The sequence below is a fragment of the Ambystoma mexicanum genome, chromosome 1q (genome assembly GCF_040938575.1).
Source record: "Ambystoma mexicanum isolate Mex_15411 chromosome 1q, UKY_AmexF1_1, whole genome shotgun sequence".
Taxonomy (NCBI): domain Eukaryota; kingdom Metazoa; phylum Chordata; class Amphibia; order Caudata; family Ambystomatidae; genus Ambystoma; species Ambystoma mexicanum.
Genome location: NC_090922.1, coordinates 1,464,438,619 through 1,464,459,275, shown reverse-complemented (window position 1 = coordinate 1,464,459,275; position 20,657 = coordinate 1,464,438,619). Strand labels below are relative to the sequence as shown.

The window sequence follows — 20,657 nt, the reverse complement described above, 5'->3', positions numbered from 1 at the left end:
AGTGCATTTTTTTGGACTTGCCTAAAGTAAAGGCAATATCTCTACAGCTTTCTCTCTTTACAGTCCACTGAGTAGTGCAGAGTAAAATGAAGCTGTGCAGTACCCTTATGAGGGATGATCCTAATTGCCCAGAGTGGGATGGATCCTTTATAGAGCACCCAGAGGCCACAGAACAACAGGCATCTCAGGTCCCTCAGGCTGTAAAAATTAATTTGGTTGCTGATGGCGGCCAGCGGACACAAGTCCAAGCCCAAGTCCATATGCAACTGTCGCCCCACAAGCCTGTGGCAGGAGTGATATTGGATCAGGGGCAACACCCAATAACGGATTCCTGGAAGCGAGGGCTTGAGTACACAGTCACTACAAGGAAAATACAAAAGAAGATTGACGATCACTTTAGGTAAAAAAGGAGCAAAAGTGTGAATGATCAAGAACCGTGGTCTTGTGCCCAGGTCCCCATTGCGCAGCAAGTGGCGGGTGGAGGGGTGAATACAAATAACCTGGAGTCAAGACTTCTCGTTCACTTGACTGAAACATCAGTGGAAAAGGAGGCCTCAGACGCCCGGGAGAACGGAACGGAGTCTAGAAATGACATCCAGAGAGATCTAACAGAAGTAGATAGAGCTAATGGAGCCCCTGAAGAGGCAACCCAGGGGCCGATAATTTTACCACGGCAGTATGTGCCACAAACAAATGATGCAACACTATCGGTGCTTAATTTTGTTCTGAATTCTCTGGTGTCTGTTTTTGAACTATTAAAGACAGAAGTCCAGTCCCAAGCAGGGGTATTGTCGGAGCTTACAAAAGAAACATCAAATTATGACTCATCCTTGGTGGGTTGTAACAATATGATTAACTCCATCCTTGTTCCCACCTTGAAGGATCTCCGATTGGAGGTAGCCAAACAAGGATTGGACATATCAGCAATCCAACTATCCCTTGCTGCAAGGAGGAAGGAGGAAGAGTTAAGTAACCTCCTATTACAGGATCTTATGACCCAACTGAAATCTATGTCGCAAGTAACAAAGAGAGTGGTTGAGGGGGACAGGATGGAGAAACTAAACCTCCTTTTTGATGATACTCCCCTATCAGAGTCAACCCTAAAAGAATTTAGGAGATTGGCTAATGTGGCAGAGGGAGCTTTCTAGGGAGAGTCTGATGTGGAGCGAATTACACCAGAGGCCCCCACCCTCCCCCAGAATTTGGAACCAGCCCCACAAATTGGGTCAGAGACTGGACACCCGCAAGCTAGGGGTAGATGGAGGTAGACGAAGAGAGAGGCAAGGAAGAGGAGAAGGAACAGAGATTCTCTATTGAGCATGAAGGAGCGGAAAAAAACAAAGAAGCGAAAAAAAGTGAAATGTAAAAAAACTGAAACAAATGCCTTCCTTAAATCAATGTTGAGATCTCCAACATCAGCTACCTCGGTAGGAGAAGAGATTCTAAAGTCTACAATCACTACCAGGAAGGAACTTGAGGGGAAAGCGCCAAAGGAAGGGAACCCCGAGAAGAGAAAGGAAAAACAGAAGGTCAAGGGGCGACCCTGCGGAGACGGCCACTGGATGGGATTGAAATTAGAAATGTGAGTGTGGGGCTCCAAATGGACTGGCAAGATTTGAGAAGTAGGAACAATAATCTACAAACCCTCAAAAACTCAGTGATTGGGGTGAAATTGGTCTAGACCGATGTGAGAAAGACCCAAAAGAACTCTAATGACTCAATTAATCCCAACTTGCCAGTGGCTCCAATTTTCCTCAGGAACAAAAGTCCTGTCGGGAGACCGAGATCGCCTATTAGTGTAGGGGTGACCGTAACACAAGGGGCGTCTGTGAAGATTGCACCTATCTTCCTGAAACCTCCAAACAGGGAGCAAGGGAAAACCGGTATGGTAGAGGAAGTGAGAAATGAGCAAGGCAAGCATTCCATGCTCGATATGAAATGCAATGGAGCGGATAAATCAACAGAGGCTGGGGGGACTAAAACCCAAACCTGTTCACAGCTGCAAAGCCCAACACGGTTGGTAGGTAAAAATAAGAACAAATATGAAGAAACGTCAACATTTGCGATGCCAAAATCTGGCTCTCCATGACAGAAAAGAACAATAAACAAAAGTCCCTGTGCAGAGGTGTAATTCTTTCGTACTTTAAAGAGATAACACATCTCTACCTCATAAGTTCACAGGACATTGAACTTGTGCGGTTCCCCAATCTCCAGAAGACCTATATGTTAGAAGTGGGTTTTACATCACAAGAGTGCTTGGAAGCAATAATGGGGACGGCAAGAGAACTGGAGGGCCAAGGCCCCTCTGTTTCCCATACAGCCCCAGTAGAAACATCTATGCTGAACCCACACGCCCCAAAGTGGCTATCTGGTGTCAGAATGGGATCCGGGGATGTCAAGAAAATTGAAACTGTATCCAGAAGGCAGAAGATCAATGGAGGCAGTTCTCAGGATCACGCCCTCTCCCCACTGCCTGAGATTTTGACACAAGTTTTACAGAAACTGGGTGTGGGCACGCAGTGCCTTCAGGCAGTCGGGGCTGTGCCTGGTTAGCTGGAACACGCGGGGTCCTAATACTTTCACCTCAAGGAAAATGAAAAACCATCTGCTTCGGAAGGTTGATATTTTAGTTTTGCAGGAAACGTGGTTGGTCAATCCGATTGTAATCAAAGGATATACATTGTACCCCCAACCCGCTCTCCAAAAAGCCAAAGGTAGGCCATCAGGCGGGTTACTGATGGCCTTTAAAAATTCTACGATTGGAAATTCCACAGTGATCTCTGAGAATAAAATGGGCATTCAAGCCAGTAAGGTCACTCTAAAATATCTGAAGCCAGTCTTTGAGGTGATTTTGATAAATGTTTATTGGAACCCCGCCTTGCTCTATTGCTAGAAAAGATCAAAATGCTCTATGGGGATGTCCATATGATACCCGCAGGGGATTTGAACACTCAATGTGTTACATAGGCTGGGGAGCCCGAGAACCATAGTTCCCGGAGAATCTCGGAAAAGGGGAACATCTGGGTGGAGTTTCTGGCTGGTTGGGGGTTGAAGATGGCAAATGGGTCTCTACCGGGGTTTGTTCCATCAGCCCTGACTTGGCATCGAGGTCTTTCTGCCTCGACCTTAGATTACATCTTTATGACAGCAGTCTCTTTACATATAATGTATCCTTGAGGATTGAGCTGGTTGGGGGGAGCGATCACTCGCGGTTAGATTTAACCGTTGGAGATATCACTATTGGGTCACCAGATAAACAGGCTCAGGCCTATTTGAATAGGAATGGTAGAATTTGCCTGCCTAAATACCGAAGGGAAGGGGGGACGCTTAATAGCTGTTTAATGGACACCCTGAGTATATTCAGCAAGAAAACTGCCAACCTGAGGGATTTGTGAAATGTATCTGGTCAGTATGTCCACTGAGTGAAGAAGGAGGGGGGAGAAAACAAAAACATCGGCACTCATTTGATGAGGAAACAATGAAAGAGAAAAAACTGCTAAACCAGAAATTAAGACAACTAAAGAGACTGGACCTTAGTTGGGAGGATCATAGGAAGGAGTCCAAAAGGTTGTCACAGCGAAATAAGCAATGGTCAGTGGGTAGGAGGATGTTGCGATTGCAAAAGGATGGGGAACAAATGCTGAAACTTGTAGGTAGCAAAGTTTCCAGAAACTTCTGGTCTGTCATGCGGGCAACCCAGTCTCTTCACTGTGTAATTTCGTGTCGGAGAGGGGGTGGATAGATTATCTCTCTGCTAGCTTTAAAAACCCAATGGAGACTATATTCGGACCAGCAAATGATGTTACCTGGCACCTCCCTTTTGATGAACAGGTTTTGGTTGAAGTAATTGGTAAATCCTCAACCTCGAAAGCAGCTGGTCGAAATGGCTTAACATATCAAGTCCTGAAGAGTAATCCTTGTTTATGGGCCAAATTATTATTCTGGCTCTTTGGAGAGATCCTCGCAAGACAAAAGTTCCCACCCTCGTGGAAGACCGCGATTATCATTCCATTGTTCAAGGAGGGAGATCGGTTGCAACAAGTAAACTATCGTCCAATCACCTTCCTTTTTTTTTTTTACTTTTCTTTATTGGCATGAGGCAGGAGCAGGTATACAATACAGTACATTAGCAAATGGTGTTACATATTCATAACTGGCAGTGCATACAGGGGTTTTCTGGAGAGGATGGGCAGATAGTTTGCTTGGCTTTTCGCATTGCAGGACATAGCGCAATCTATATGTCTGGCAGGGGGGAGGAGAGCAGTTCGATGTCATCTCTACTGTTCAGATGGCTACAAAAATCTGTCCACACATTTTTGGGACGAGAGGTCGTGGGGAGGGAGTTGATGTAGTCTTCCTCGCACATTTGAGTCCAGGTGAGGGCCTTCAGCCACATCTCGAATGAGGGGGGGGGAGCGGCACTTCCAGCACTGTAGTATGCATTTTTTGGCCACCATAGCTCCGACGTTCATGAACCTGGACACCTTCCTCGCCCCGGCCCCGTCCCATAGCCCAAATAGAACAGCCAGTGGATCAGGGCGGATCTGGATCCCAACTATCTCAGAGAGGGCTTCCGTGGCGGCTTTCCAGAATGGACCCAGAGCATCACAAGACCAAAACATGTGAGTGTGGTCAGCCTCAATAGATTTACATCTCGGGCAGGTATGGGCCTAGCTGTGTGCAAATCTCCCCACCCTATGAGGCGTGTAGTTTAGCCGGTTCAGGAGCTTATATTGAATACATCTGAATCTGAAGTTGAGGGAGACCTTGCGTGTGTGTAAGCACATTTTACCCCACATGGTATCTGTGATAGCCAAGCCCAGTTCGTCACTCCATGTGTCCCGCGATGTCTGAGGTGCATTATCTGACTTTACCAGCAACATTTTGTACAGGGAGGACGTTATACCCCTACCACCGGCTGAGTTGGTTGTGAAGTGGATTTCAGGTGAGTCAGGGGGTTCGTCGGGATAGGAGGGCCACATGGCGCGAACTGCCGCCATCAATCTGAAATATTGCAGTAGCTCCAGTGCCGAACCCGAGTGCCCAGGTCGTCATGTCTGCGGGCTGATGAATTTCCCTTCGGGGTATAGGTCGGACAGCGCCCGATAGCCAAGATCGTGCCAGTGTTGAATGAGGAGTTTGTCATGAGTGGGGCTGAGGCCCGGGAACTGCCAGATGGGCAGCCACTTATAGTATGGATGATGATCTGGGTGGGACTGCAATAGTCGTCTCCATGCCATGGTCGTGGCGGCCACGGGATCCGCCGGGGCATCAGTGTGGTATGTGCGATGAAGGATTAAGGACATAATGTTTACTCTTCACTTGCTAGCTTCCCAAGTTTCACGTGGGGGGGTGGATCAGGGTATGTGTACCAGTGTGTGTCGTGTTGAGCTTGCACGGCAATCCAGTATCGGGCGATGTCAGGGGCTGTGAAGCCCCCTTTCTTGTATGGAAGAGCCATATGTTGCCACTTCTTGCGAACCGCACCGGAGTGCCATAGAAATTGGGCACATGCGGAATGTAGGTTCCTGAAGTACTGTTTCCCGGGCCAGCTCGGGACATTCGTGAAGATATAGAGAAGCTTAGGGACTAGTATCATTTTGATTAGGGACAGCTTGCCCGATAGGGAAAGCGGGAGGTTGTGCCATCTCGACATCTGGGACTCCGCAAACTGCGCCGTAGCAGTGTAATTGTCGGCCAATAGCGAAGATCTAGAGCGGGATACCTGGACCCGAGGTATCTAATCCCGCCTAGGGACCAGCGAGAGGGTATTCACATGCTGGCAGGGGGGTTGAATATTTCAGATTTTTAGTGTAGTTTATGGTGAAGCCCGAGAATGTGCTGATTTTGGTTATGTCACGAATGATCGGGTTTAGATGGACGGACGGATCTCTGACGTAGAGGAGTACATCAGCGGCGTACAGTGAGATTATCTTTGGTGTGCCCCGCAGTCGTATTCCCTTGCCGGTGTGTCTATCTCTGACACTATCAGCCATGGGATCGATAGCAAGCGCGAATAATATAGGGGAGAACGGGCAACCCTGACGAGTGCCCCTGTGAAGCATGAAGGGTGACGACACCTGGGAGTTGATCAGGACTCTGGCCACAGGGTTTGTATACAGTAGTTTAATATATGACATCATGCACGGGCCAATTCCCATTTTGTGCAGTACAGCCCACATATATTGCCAGGACATCAAGTCGAATGCCTTTTGGGCATCAAGAGTAACCACAACGGCCCTGGCACTGGGATCGATTCTGGACATGACATTAAACAGCTGGCGGATGTTGAGGGCCGTTGAGCGACCGGGGACAAAGCCGCTCTGATCTGGGTGGACTAAGTGCGTCATTATGGGGAGGAATCTGCCTGCTATTACCTTGTTAGGCAGAATGCTGTGCAGTTCCCTTGCGGAGCACTACAGAAGATTAAGACTACAGGTGAGAGCAATAAATGCCCTTTGGTATCAGTCTGTACCACAAAGATTTAGTTGGTAGCTGTGGCTGAGTAGTCAGACTTATCTCAAGAGGGAGGTGAGCAGTATTCAGGGTTTACACATTAGGCCTACAGTACTATGGAACAAGGAAACACTGACCAAAGCTTTGTATTAAAAAGTAGCTATATATTTATTTTATACACTTCTAATAAAACACATTTATCACAGTCATCAAGCAAGTTAAAATAAGTCAAGGAAAAATATACACACTCCTTATTTAAATTGTAGACCAAGTGAACCAGAGTGAAAACTGAGCAAAACGGCACAGTAAAAACTACACACAGGGGATCCTCTATCAATTTCTCACAAGGGAGGGAAAGCACCAGTTATTTAGAAATAGCTTCTTGCACACCCTATCCACACTTCCCATAAGTTTGTGCACCAGTTTAAATCAGACAGTGCATCAGTATAGCATATACTTAAATGAAAACTGAGCAAAATGGCATTTCACAAGGTTTAGCAATGGGAAGGAAAGAGTAGTTATAAGAGGCAGAAGCACCAACACAGTTCGAGTTGAAAATCAATCTAAAGAGGGCAGATCTAACAAATGTAGCCAGAGTCAATAGGCCTGTGCCAGAGTCAGTGGTACAGGGCAAGGGCCCAGGAGCGAAATGTTCTTGTAGCTGCAGCTAGTTCTTTGGTTAACTATGTTGAAAATGTGGATGCAGAAAGCGAAAGACAATGTTAAGAGAGAGGGGCGGCCGACCCTACAGGTAGGCAAAGGATTTAAAACACCTTTAGTGCTACCGTGAAGAAAGGGCGGACTGGCGGAACAATGTACCTTTAAAATGAAGAAGTGGCTCCTGCGGTGGCGGTTGTTCCTGGTAGTTCCTGCAGTTCGGAGGATCCAGCAGAGGAAGAGAGGCTCTCGTCGTGGAGGAAGGTTTGAGTTACTGCACTACCCAGTGATGAAACCAGCCGCGGTGCTGCTCCTTTAAATCGCAGTCCGGGTGGACTGGTGCCTGGCTATCCGCCCACTGAGTACTGGGTACTGGCGATTCGACCAAGGCAGGTCCAGGAAGGCGATTGGCAAACTGGTTGGCCCCACCAGCTCAAGGGAAGAAGGCTCTTGCAGCTGAAGATCTTCTCTCGTCGTGTGGAGAAAAGTGGTGAGACGGTGCAGCAGGGATTCACCGGTGGTTCAGTCATTGCAGATGTCTTTGGCTTCTCTCCTCTTCGGCTTCTTAGTTCCAGTGGCGACGTCTTGCTCTTCCAGTCCTCAGGACCCTGCTTTTATGCAAAAAGAACCCCATTCATACAGCCTAGCTGTCACTCACACAGTGGAGTGGTCATCTTGGCGGGAGACCCTCCAGCCTATCAGGATAGAGTGCGGCATGGGTTGCAGAGGCAACCCTGTCCAGGGGTCCTACTCCCCCTCCCGCACAACGGACCCACCCCAGACTCAGTGGTGCCGAAAGGAGGGTTTCTTGGCAGAAGCCCGCCAAAAGGACCAACAAAGGATCCCCAACCGGGGTTAGGAGTTTAGAGAAAGACTCGAGAAAGAAGTTATATTAAAGTTCCGGCAATAAAAACCTACCGGAGTAAAGATAATATAAAAATAAACTGGCGGTATGTTAAAGGCTGTCAGAAAAAGTGATAGCCTCGAACAATGGGAAAATCACATAGGAAAATATTTGCGGTCGAATATTTATGGTAGTAACCACTGCCACCAGCAGAAACTTTAGAGAGGGGGACTTTACGGTACCCCCTCGAAAAAACGAACATAAGGGAAAAACTATTAACCCTTTCCAGTACTTCCATAGTAAGATGCTTTGTACTGGTTAAGTTCATAAGAATTGACTAGTAAAGCCAATGGGGACTTTACATGCCCTGGGAGACAGTAGTCAGTCCCAGGTTATGGAGTCTATGTTTGGGGGTCGCTACGACACCCCTGTGTCGCTGCACGGAGGGTGCTGTGTAACACATGTGAATAAAGATGGTTCCTATGGGGTTGAGAAAATCCCATAGACATTAAACACAAAAAATAGCCTAGGACACACATAGCAAAAATGCCTAAGAGTGGGAAAAGAGTCCCACTCTTAGCAGGTAAAAAGAAACAAACCATTCAAATCCAGCAAAGCTGCTGGAGGACTCTATGGGTAAGGGAAATTAGCCATAGAATGAGAATTCTCCCTAACACTCGCCCCACCCAGACAAACGGACAGGAGGATCTAATCCACTCCTGGATAAGTCTCTTACCTCTAGTCGGTTATAAACATCCTAGAGAGACCATCAGCATTTTGGTGGTGACATCCTGACCTGTGCTCAATGGAAAAATCAAACCCTTGGAGGCAGATTGACCATCTCAGCAGTTTTGGGTTTTCCCCTTTCATTTGCATCAACCATCTCAAGGGTTGGTGGTCTGTTTGAATGATGAAAGTAGAACCATGCAAGTATGGTATAAACCTCTTCAAAGCCTGCACAATGGCAAAACATTCTCTCTCAATAGTTGCCCACCTTGTTTCAGGTTCCTTCAGTTTCCTACTGATGAAGCAAATGGGGTGCTCCCTACCTTTCTCATCCAGTTGACTGAGTACTGCACCTATACCTATATTGGAAGCATCTGTTTGTACAACGAAGGGTTGGTGGTAGTCAGGAGCTCTGAGAACCGGAGCTTGATAAAGGGCTGTCTTCAGGCTTTCAAAGGCCTGATTGCGCTCCTCATTCCATTTGATCTTATTAGGGAACTTAGGAGAGGAGATTATATTCAGTGGAGAAGCTATGGACCCATAGTTCTCAATGAAATTCCTGTAGTACCCAGTGAGGCCTAGGAAGGCTCTCATGTGGGTCTGAGTAGAAGGGGTTGTCCAATTTTGCACAGCTTCAATCTTGCTGAGCAAAGGCCTTATTTCACCACCTCCTACCTCATGCCCAAGGAAGACCACTTTACTCTGACCAATCTGGCATTTGCTTGCCTTTATGGTCAGATGGGCCTGTTCATGAGCCTGCAAAACATATCCTAGGTGGTCAACATGTTCTTTCCAAGTAGGGCTGAACACTGCAATGTCATCCAAGTATGCCATGCAGAAGTCGTCCATCCCATTCAGAACCTGATTAACCATCCTTTGGAATGTAGCAGGTGCATTCTTTAATCCAAAAGGCATAACCTTAAACTGGTATGGAGAATGCAGTTTTCTCCTTGGCATGGTCAGTCAGGGCTATTTGCCAATAGCATGACGTGAGGTCATATGTGCTGAGGAACTTGGCTGAACCAAGTCTATCCCCTAGCTCATCTGTCCTTGGCAAAGGATGGGCATCAGTCTAAGCGACTGCATTTAGGGCTCTATAGTCCACACATAATCTCAACTCCTTGGATCCTACCTTTGGTACTAACACAACTGGGCTAGACCATGGACTAGTAGAGGGCTCTATTACCCCGAGATCAAGAATCCTGTTGAGCTCTCCTTTGATGTGGGTTCTTACATTTTCTGACATCCTGTAGCCCCTGCTTTTGACAGGTAAACAGTCACCAGTTTGGATATCATGTTGTCCCCAAGGGGTCAAACCTGGTGCTAGAGAAAACACAGGGGCAAATTGATTAAACAAAACTAAGGATACTAAAGATACACTAGCTGAGACTCCAATGGGGTCCTCAGCTAGTAGTTGAAAGTTTCCACTGACCATATGTACTTCCTCCTCTGGAGCGAAGGCTAAGGAGACAGTGTGGACCCCTGAAGGTTTACCCTTACATCTGGGATCCCCTTTCACATGATCAGTAGAGCCACAAACATAACATTTTCCAAATATCTTTATGAATGGTGGCTTGTTCTGACCTCCTTCCGGGCTGGGACCAGAAGGTGCACTAGCCTGATTAGGTTTCCCTTGTGGCTAACCCTTAGAATTTTGTTTGGGGCCCTCTTTGGAATTGGAATTATTTGAATTCTCTTTGTTGTCTTTCTTAGGCTGCTTTCCCTCATCCTTTTTCTGAGTTACCCCTGAATCCTTGTGAGTAGCCCTGTGGCAACCCACAAGTCAGCAGCCCTAGCTAGTTTCTTAGAATCTAATTCTTTTGAATCAGCCAAGTGCTGTCTGAGCTCAGGAGAGCAGGCATCATAGATAGACTCCAACATAACACGATTTCTCATTCCTTCATAAGTGTTAACTCTGTAACCCTTGATGCATCCCTCTAGGTTCTTCAAACATTCATTCACCCAAGTAGCCCAAGGGGTACTATCATGCTTTTCGAAGGTTCTAAACCTCTTAAGGTACTGAGAAGGAGTCTTCACAAATCTAGCTATCAAAGCTAGCTTTACACATTCATAATCCATCCTATCCACCTCCCCCAACTCCATTACCACATCAGATGCAACAGGGGGGAGTCTAGAGAATAACCAGGGGATCAACTGATTCCCTGTGATATCCTGGAGCCTATGATTATATTCAAACATAGCAAGCCAATCTAATACATCCGACTTAGGTTCATACATACCCACAATCTCTTTAGGCATCAGGGGTCTTTTTGGACTGGAAGATGTAGAGGATTCGGGGAGAGAAGCATTTTCCAAAGACAATTTCTTCATCTCAAGCTCGTGATTGAGCTCCATTTCTTTGAGCCTTAGTTCTTGATGTCTCTGTTCAGTTTGGACACTAATTCTTTTGAATTCTAGTTCAAGTCTCATTTTTTCTAGTGAGATAAATTCTCGACTTAATGTGGGACCTGGTAAGGACCCAGTAGCCACAGGTTGAGGCCTTTGAGCAGGTAGAGGGCCAGAGGGCGTGACATTGTTATCCTCCTCTTCCGTTTCAACAATAACATCATCAACATTATCCTCAGTACTGTCTGCTACATTTCCTGGGGTAGTGGGCACTACAGCACCACTATCCAGACTTTGTTTCTCTAACAGTCTATCAATCATTTCTTGTTTCTTGCCTTTGACAGGAAGACCTTTCTGTCTACACAGATCCCTTAAATACTCAGCAGTATTAGTAAGGAGGGTCTCCTAGCTGTAACTTTCCATAATTTTGACTTTGTTTAAACTAAACTTTTTGTGATAGTTAGCCTTGTGGTTATGTGAACCAAGGTACTAGCAGAACTCTAAAATGTAAATCCAATACTTTTATCCTCACCGCTGTACACCAGTGTTAGGCAGAATCCTGTGCAGTTTCCTTGGGGAGCACTACAGAAGATTAAGACTACAGGTGAGAGCAATAAATCCCCTTTGGTATCAGTCTGTACCACAAAGATTTAGTTGGTAGCTGTGGCTAAGCAGTCAGACTTATCTCAAGAGGGAGGTGAGCGGTATTCAGGGTTTACACATTAGGCCAACAGTACTATGGAACAAGGAAACACTGGCCAAAGCTTTGTATTAAAAAGTAGATATATATTTATTTTATACACTTCTAATAAAAACACATTTATCACAGTCATCAAGCAAGTTAAAATAATTCAAGGAAAAATATACACACTCCCTATTTAAATTGTAGACCAAGTGAACCAGAGTAAAAACTGAGCAAAACGGCACAGTGAAAACTACACACAAGCTATCCTCTATCAATTTCTCACAAGGGAGGGAAAGCACCAGTTATTTAGAAATAGCTTCTTACACACCCTATCTACACTTCCCATAAGTTTGGGCACCAGTTTAAATCAGACAGTGCATCAGTATAGCATATACTTAAATGAAAACTGAGCAAAATGGCATTTCACAAGGTTTAGCAATGGGAGGGGAAGGGTAGTTATAAGAGGCAGAAGCACCAACACAGTTTGAATGTAGCCAGAGTCAATAGGCCTGTGCCAGAGTCAGTGGTACAGGGCAAGGGACGAGGAGCGAAATGTTCTTGTAGCTGCAGTCAGTTCTTTGGTTAACGATGTTGAAAAGGTGGATGCAGAAAGCGAAAGACAATGTTAAGAGAGAGGGGCGGCCAACCCTACAGGTAGGTAAAGGATTTAAAACACCTTTAGTGCTACCGCGAAGAAAGGGCGGCCTGGCGGAACAATGTACCTTTAAAATGAAGAAGTGGCTCCTGCGGTGGCGGTTGTTCCTGGTATTTCCTGCAGTTCGGGGGATCCAGCAGAGGAAGAGAGGCTCTCGTCGTGGAGGAAGGTTCGAGTTACTGCACTACCCAGGGATTAAACCAGCCGCGGTGCTGCCCGACGAATAAAAGGTACGCTCCTTTAAGTCGCAGTCCGGGAGGACTGGTGCCTGGCTATCCGGCCACCGAGTACTGGGTACTGGCGATTCGACCAAGGCAGGTCCAGGAAGGCGATTAGCAAACTGGTTGGCCCCACCAGCTCAAGGGAAGAAGGCTCTTGCAGATGAAGATCTTCTATCGTCGTGTGGAGAACAGTGGTGAGACGCTGCAGCAGGGCTTCACTGATGGTTCAGTCATTGCAGATGTCTTAGTCTTCTCTCCTCTTCGGCTTCTTAGTTCCAGTGGCGACGTCTTGCTCTTCCAGTCCTCAGGACCCTGCTTTTATGCAAAAAGAACCCCATTCATACAGCCTAGCTGTCACTCACACAGTGGAGTGGTCATCTTGGCGGGAGACCCTCCAGCCTATCAGGATAGAGTGCGACATGGGTTGCAGAGGCAACCCTGTCCAGGGGTCCTACTCCCCCTCCCACACAACGGACCCACCCCAGACTCAGTGGCGCCGAAAGGAGGGCTTCTTGGCAGAAGCCCGCCAAAAGGACAAACAAAGGATCACCGACCTTGGTTAGGAGTTTAGAGAAAGAATCGACAAAGAAGTTATATTAAAGTTCTGGCAATAAAAACCTACCGGAGTAAAGTTAATATAAAAATAAACCGGCGGTATGTCAAAGGCTGTCAGAAAAAGTGGTAGCCTCGAAAAATGGGAAAATCCCATAGGAATATATTTGCGGTCGAAAATTTATGGTAGTAACCACTGCCACCAGCAGAAACTTTAGAGAGGGGGACTTTACGGTACCCCCTCGAAAACGAACATAAGGGAAAAACTATTAACCCTTTCCAGTACTTCCATAGTAAGATGCTTTGTACTGGTTCATAAGAATTGACTAGTAAAGCCAATGGGGACTTTACATGCCCTGGGAGACAGTAGTCAGTCCCAGGTTATGGAGTCTATGTTTGGGGGTCGCTACGACACCCCTGTGTCGCTGAACGGAGGCTGCTGTGTAACACATGTGAATAAAGATGGTTCCTATGGGGTTGAGAAAATCCCATAGACATTAAACACAAAAAATAGCCTAGGAAACACATAGCAAAAATTCCTAAGAGTGGGAAAAAGAGTCTCACTCTTAGCAAGTAAAAAGAAACAAACCCTTCAAATCTGCTGGGGGACTCTATAGGTAAGGGAAATTAGCCATAGAATGAGAATTCTCCCCAACATACCTTGGCAAAGATTTGTGTGTCTGTGTTTATGAGTGATAGGGGTCTATAGGCTCCACAGTCATCAAGCGGCTTAACCGGCTTGGGGAGCACAGTTATGAGGGCTTTGCGCATGGATTGGGGCAGGGTGGCCAGACAAAGTGATTCATTCCAGACCTCGAGGAGTATGGGTGCCAGGATGGTGACATGTTCCTGATAAAATTCTGAGGTGAGCCCGTCTGGGCCGGGAGCCTTGCCCTTTGGAAGACCCGAGAAAGCCTCAGTGATCTCGTCAAGGGTGATCGGGGTATCTAACTGCTCTCTGGTTGCACGGAAAATGAGGGTCATGGGGATTTGATCCAGTAGGAAGTTTATGTCATGGATGCTGTGCTCCCGCTGGGGAGCATCCAGGGCTGAATAGAACTCGGTGAAGGTCTCGAGGATGAGTTGGTCTGACCAGTGCTGGGCACCACTGTTAGGAAAGATTTCTTAATTGTGGGTAATTTTCCTTCCATGTGGCAACCCCTAAACTTTTTGCTGTTGTTTTCACCATGATCTAGACTTTGCCAGAGAAGAGCAGCCTTCTGCCGCACTCCTCTGGGCTTTTGCTCCATTCTTACGGGGAAACTGACATGCCGTTAAGACAGTCAGTACCGGGAAATGCTGTTTTCCGTAGTTTCTTTATCATGTTGCAGCTTTCGTGCAACATGACACAAGACGGCACTGTAAGCTCAGTTACTGCTCTCTTGGGTCTCTAGCCTTCTACAGGCCCTAGATACTCTTTTTGGATTGTAACTGATCGGTGCAAGTGAATCACGGATGGGAATGGTGGCAGCGATCGTTTCTTGTGTTTTTGAGCTCCTTTTGGCGTTTTAAGCGCGTTCCTCGCGCTTAGCCCAAAATGGTGGCCTGGCTCCCAAAATGGCCAGACCACGAGGCTCCTTTGTCCTGTCCGCTGACCGTCTTGCCCCCTTCACCTTCCCCAGGTCGAGCCGACCCGGGGCCTTCCTTATTTGGGCATGTACTTTCCCACGAAACACAGATGCTTTTGCGGGCTTCTACAGGCCTTGTGTGTGCCTCCACGATGTGGGCTGGGATGTCTGGTCCCAATACACATCCTGGGTGCCAGAGAGTCTAGTGTGGTATGAATGCCTGGGACCACCGTGGTCCGTGATAGGTCCACGTATGGTGTGAGTGTTTTATGAGCGGATCTCCCATTGGGTCCCCTCCGTTTTGGCGCGAAGGGAACTGTGGATAAGAGGGGGCTGGAAACGCCACTACCATGTCGATCTCCCGAGTTCTCACGAACAAAGGAATACAGGAGCCAAGTATCCTGCAACCATGAGGCTGAACCGAGGAATCGCTGGTGACCCGCTGAAGGACTGCTCCTCTGCACTGCTGTTGCTTTGTGAAACCCTTTCTACCTCTGATCGAACCAGAAGGCCTGCACTGGTACTTCGACCCTTGGAATAGTGGGGACAGCTATTCTTGGCATCTTCACCATCTCCTGCACGTAAGCCTTCGGAAGTGTCTCTGGGCCATCCAGCAGACTGACCAGCCTACCTAGGAGTCTTGCTCTGTAACCGCCGCCAGGTTTTGTTGTATTTCGAGTCCTTGTCACTCTCACATGATTCGTACACTTGGCATTCCCAGGTCTGAAGTGAGTAGTGTACATTTGGCTGATATACACACGGCCGCTCCATTGCCCTGCTGTGGTAACAAACTGTGCGGGTTCACTTTGTTTGGGACATCTTTAACTCAACTCTGCTGCTGCAGAATCTACACGACGACGAGACGTCCCCTGCTCCCCTGAACCTGCCAGCACTGAAACTGACGCGGAGAAGCCTGGGACTGCTTGCATCAGGGACGCTAGGAATTGGTCACCCTCCTGCAGGAGCCCATAGCTTTTCCCCGCTGTGTCAAACAGCACGCCTTTCCGTACTCGTGCTCTGCTCGTGCCCACTGTGGAGGCTGCGCTTGAGTCGCGGAATTCTGTTCTTCTTCATTTGTGCACCAAACTGAACTGCCTGATTCCCTCAAAGAGACTCCCCTTTTTTGCCCGTTGGCAGCAGCGTGTACAGGTACTTTTGAGCACAAGGCTCCACTCTTCGTAGGGCTTGGGCTTCCTTTTAGTTAGGTGCCTCTAAAGGCGGACTGGGTCTAATCATTATTTCGCACTGCCTGTTTTTGTCCCCATCTAGGTGGACAACGCATTTCGTGCATCTAACGCTTTAGACTCGTTTGTATTTGTATATATATTGTATTGGTTTGGTATGTGTTGGTTTACTAGAGTTTTATTGTGATTTCTCGCTATGGTCATTGTTGCAAAGGCCTCGGAATAAATGTGTATATATTTTTAATATAACACCTGTTTGGAGTAGGTTGTAAGTGTCCTTGCTTTGTGTGCTCATTGCGGGCTTTCAGTCACCCTCACCCCTCTTGAGACCTAGTCTTGACCGCCACGATCGCTACCCTGATTGGTCTGGCTTGTCCAGAGGTTACCCTGTACCAAGTAACTAGGTTGGCCTTCTGAACTTCTGCGCCGCCAGGACAGAGTTCAGAAATCCGTCTTAACAAATCTTGCTTCCCTGATACAGTCTATGTGGGTTCTACCCCCCTCCATGCGGCCAGTCTAGATAGAGTCCTCCCCGGTTGTCTCCATCGCCGTACTTCCGCGCGGCCAGGGAACGGGCATAGTATTGTACCTCCCTGAGGTCATGGGATTCGAAGGCTTCCAGTTGCGATCTTATCTGCGCTAGTATAGCTGGGGAAGGTGCGGTGGTGTACTCCCTCTCGAGTTCTTTAAGCTTGGTTTCGGAGCATTGTAGGCTATTTTAAATGTCTTTAAGAACCCCGGCTTCCCTGGAGATGCACATACCTCTAATGAAGACCTTGAACGCCTCCCACCGGTTCCCTTCAGATGTGTCATGTCATTTATTGCAGTCAAAAAAGATAATAATGTCAGCTAGGATTTCAGCTTTAGAGGGCCGAAGGGCACAATCCATGCGTGTGGCGGTGACAGTGAGGAACGGGATATAGCCCGCCAAGGGCAGGAGCGATCAGAAACTATTGTCTGTCCGGCACAGGTGATGTGCCGTAATGTCGGGTTAGAGGAAGGAGGCTCTCATGTCAGTGGCCCTGGATGTGCCCAAGCGGTCCCCCTCCTGACAGAAAGTATCGACCACCTCAGTCATTGTCCATTGGGTCGTCTGCGGGATCCCTCAGTGGGATCTGTGATTTGATGCATTTTACTGCTTCGTCAGGAACCGTGAAGAAGTAGAGTATGTTGTGATGGGTGAATTTCAATCGTGCCGGGAAGAGCATTGCGTATTCGATTGTCCTCTCTCTGAGCATTTTCTTCACTCCATTGAATTGTCTGCGCTCCGCCTGGACGCCCACGGAGAAGTCCGGGAATATTCTGATGGTTTGCGAATCCAGTCTCAGTTCACCTTTCTCACGTGCAAGGCGCAGTATGTGATCTCTGTCTCTGTAGCTAAGGATCTTAGCAATTATTGGCCTGGGAAAGTCGCCTGGTTTAGGGCGGGGAGCCAACGCATGGTGCACCTGCTCAACTGTGAAGAATGGGGAGAGCAGAGGGTTGTTGAAGAGGTCTTTTAGGAGGGTCTCCACCGCCAGCTCCATCCGACCCTTAAGTGCGGACTCCGGAACTCCCTCAATGTGGATATTATTCCTGCGTGATCTTGACTCCAGGTCAACACACTGAGCCTTGACATTCTTCATGTCGCGTACCAGCTCCGTAACCGTGTTCTGGAGGGCGAGCACGCCATCCTCATTTGCCCCTATTCTGGTTTCCGCCTCAGTTATCCTAGTTCCATGCTGGTCCAGCTTAGTTCTAAGTGAGGCCACGTACGCTTTTATATCATCCAGCTTCTCATGAAAGGATGCGAAGTTCTTTGCCCTGGACTCAATCATAGCCGTGAGATCAGGCTGGGGGTGGTCTGACGGTGATTCTATGTCGTCATGGTTAGAGGAGGAGGCCCCCTGCTCAGCCCTGGGTGTTGATTTAGTAAACTTGTCCATAGCCCCAACCTTGTTGGCTCCGCGAGATCTATTCAAAATCCTGGAGGTGGGTGATGATATATGCAGATGTGGGCAGGTGCCACCTATGTAGCCGGGGGAGCAGGCCCTCCAGGCCCCAGGATCGCCGGCCAGTTGGCAGGGAGGAGCGAAGCCCACTACCCGGATGGGCGCCCCGCTCTTTAGTTGATATACCAACCAGGGGGACTGTTAAGTAAGGGTCTTCTATGCACCATCGGTAGGAGCTCCCTGCCGTCACACCCGGGGCACCAGCCGGAGAGCAGGGCTGTAAGAGCGGACAGGGTGCGATGTAGCGATAGGAACTGGTGCAGGCTGAAGTGACAGAGAGTACTGGTTTTCCGGGTAGTAGATATTGTGCAATGCGGCCCACGGGGGCTCCACCTGGGTCGGCCACTGAGCTAGGTTCGAGGAGCAGCACACAGGCACCCTAGATCGATGAGGGGCAGCAGGAAATCTGCCAGTCACCAGGGACAGCGAGGAAAAGACGCAGGGGCGGGATGCCCTCAGAAGGAAGGCAGGGTAGACTCCAGGTGGGGGGGCGGTGGGGGTACAGTAGGGCAGAGCAATGCGGGTCCGCTCAGCCGTGCCCCGCAGACCAAGTATGGGGGTCTCCGCAGCAGGGAACCAGGATATAAAGCCAAGAGTGTAGCCCACCGCAGGCCACCCCGGGAGGTTGTTACCACAGCATGGGTGTCCAGTGATGCACTCCAGCAGGTAAGGCCAGCAACTGCCCACAAGCAAGGGTGATCCACCACCTCCAGTCAGTGGTTATTGCATGTGCGGCGGGCAGTTATGAAGAACGTGCAGCCAAGGGGAGTTGCAGTTATGACCTTCGGCACTTTTTGAATGTCATTAATGTGTTGCCCTCCACGCAGCACAGGTCGCGTTGCCGAGTTGAGTGATGAGCCGGATGCCACCGGCGGGCCACTTAGTAAGCAGCAGCAGTGCGGGCCCCAGGGGGATATTGTGTCAGCTGGGGGGAGAGGCAGGGTTCCGTCCAGGCAGGCGAGAGGAGGCATGCAGCGCAGAATAGGTGGCCCCCAACTCCTCACCTGCAGTCATGCTGGCCTGGGTCCGGATGGTGCGTGGGGAGGAGCCACCCACAGAGCCGCAGCGATCCGCCGGAGGCCGCAGGGCCACGCCACAGGAGGCAGCCCCCGGAACTCCCTGCAGCGCAGGACCAACCGGGCCGAGGGGCAGCCCACGGCGCCGCCCCCCAGTTTCGGCGTCAGGCCGCGTGGAGCGGGTAGGCAGCGGATGGCAGGTGCCTCAAGTGGGGGGGCGCCCCGCGTCCGATGGCACCAGCACGCGTCCCAGGCACAGCCGGAGGTGGAAGGCAGACACCAGGCCCGCCTCAGCGCCAGTGGGCCCGGCCCCGCAGCCCTCAGCAGGCTCAAGGGTAGAGGTAGGCAGACTCCACGGGACAGTGCTGCCCCAGTCAGGGCACAGTCCGAGAGAGCGCAAAGTGGCGCACTTAGCTGTACTTCGGGTGGCCCGCTCGAGTCAGTCAGCAGATCGTCGTGGTATGGCTGTGGGAGTATGATTCTTCTCAAAATTGGATGTAGGTGTAGCTAGGAACAGCCGCTACAGAGGGTGAAGGTTTCCACTGCAGGATGGTATTTAGAGCCGCTGATGTAATCAGATGAACGTTGTCTGGGCACGAAGCTCGAAGGCTAGGCAGCCATTTTCGAGGCTGCTCAACAGCGCCCCCGTCCAATCACCTTCCTTGACATTGAAAGCAAGCTCTTCATGAGGGCCCTAATGGGGGATCTGGAGAGATGGGTGAAGGAGGCAAATATCCTATCCAAACATCAAACGGGATTTAGAGAGTGTCTCTCTACTGCTCTAAAGGGGCTGGTAGTATTAAATGTCTTGAGCGTAAAAACAAGGATTAAGGGTGAACAACAACTGCGCATGGGTAGATTTCTCGAAAACTTTTGACCAGGTAAACAGAAATCGATTATGGTCAAAGCGCTTAGAAGCTGGGGCATTCCAGAGGGTATTTTGGCAATGCTAGTTGAGCTCCACACGGACAGTATCATAAAAGTGCGACTCAATGATGAAGGGCATCTCTCAGAACCAATAAGGGTGGAAAGGGGTGTCTGTCAGGGCTGCCTAGGAGCCCCCCTATTTTTCAATCTGTACCTGGCGGACATTGGGGTGTTCCTTGAATCATCAGCTTTTGCCAGTCAAGTGATTAATGGCTCTAAGATCAACTAGCTGGCCTATGCTGATGACGTGGTCCTGTTGGACAAAACTGCAGTCAGGTTGCAGCACCTTCTGGATAAACTGGATTGTTACGTAAAGGGAAATGGTCTGGCCATCAATCCAAAATAATCTTGAATAGTTGTCTTAAACACATACACAAAAAGGTGATTTTTTTCTCAATGGGAATTGGCAGGGCAGGATATCCCAAGAGTTGAAGATCTGATTTATTTGGGCTACAAAGTTTTTGCCTCCCCATACATGGGAAAGGTGGAGCAGGATATACAGTTGAGGATCTCGCAACTAATACTCTGGATGAAAAAGATACTGATAAAGTTCGGCCAATTCTCGATTCTCCCATTAAGTATTATTCAGCAAAGGCCATCCTCGTGATTTTGTATGGGTTGGAGGCTAAACCCTGTCTGTGGAACGTAGACTGGCAAAAGCTAGAAGGTCTGGTATGGAAGAGAGTCCTCAGCCTCCCTATGAGTCTTTCTAAGCCCAGCTTAAGATTTGAATTGGGTTTACGGTCACTAAAGACTCAAGCAGACTGGAAATTGATCGCTCTCTTCCGTCTTATTATTACTGCACAGGAATGTACTTTATATGTTGACA

At 48.6% G+C, this 20,657-nt stretch overlaps 1 long non-coding RNA gene across 1 annotated transcript in view; it reads left to right on the top strand.

Moving 5' to 3' along the window:
* LOC138549686 (uncharacterized) overlaps window positions 1-20,657 on the top strand; it is a 268,834-nt gene that overhangs the window by 24,621 nt on the left and 223,556 nt on the right. The window lies entirely within an intron of this gene.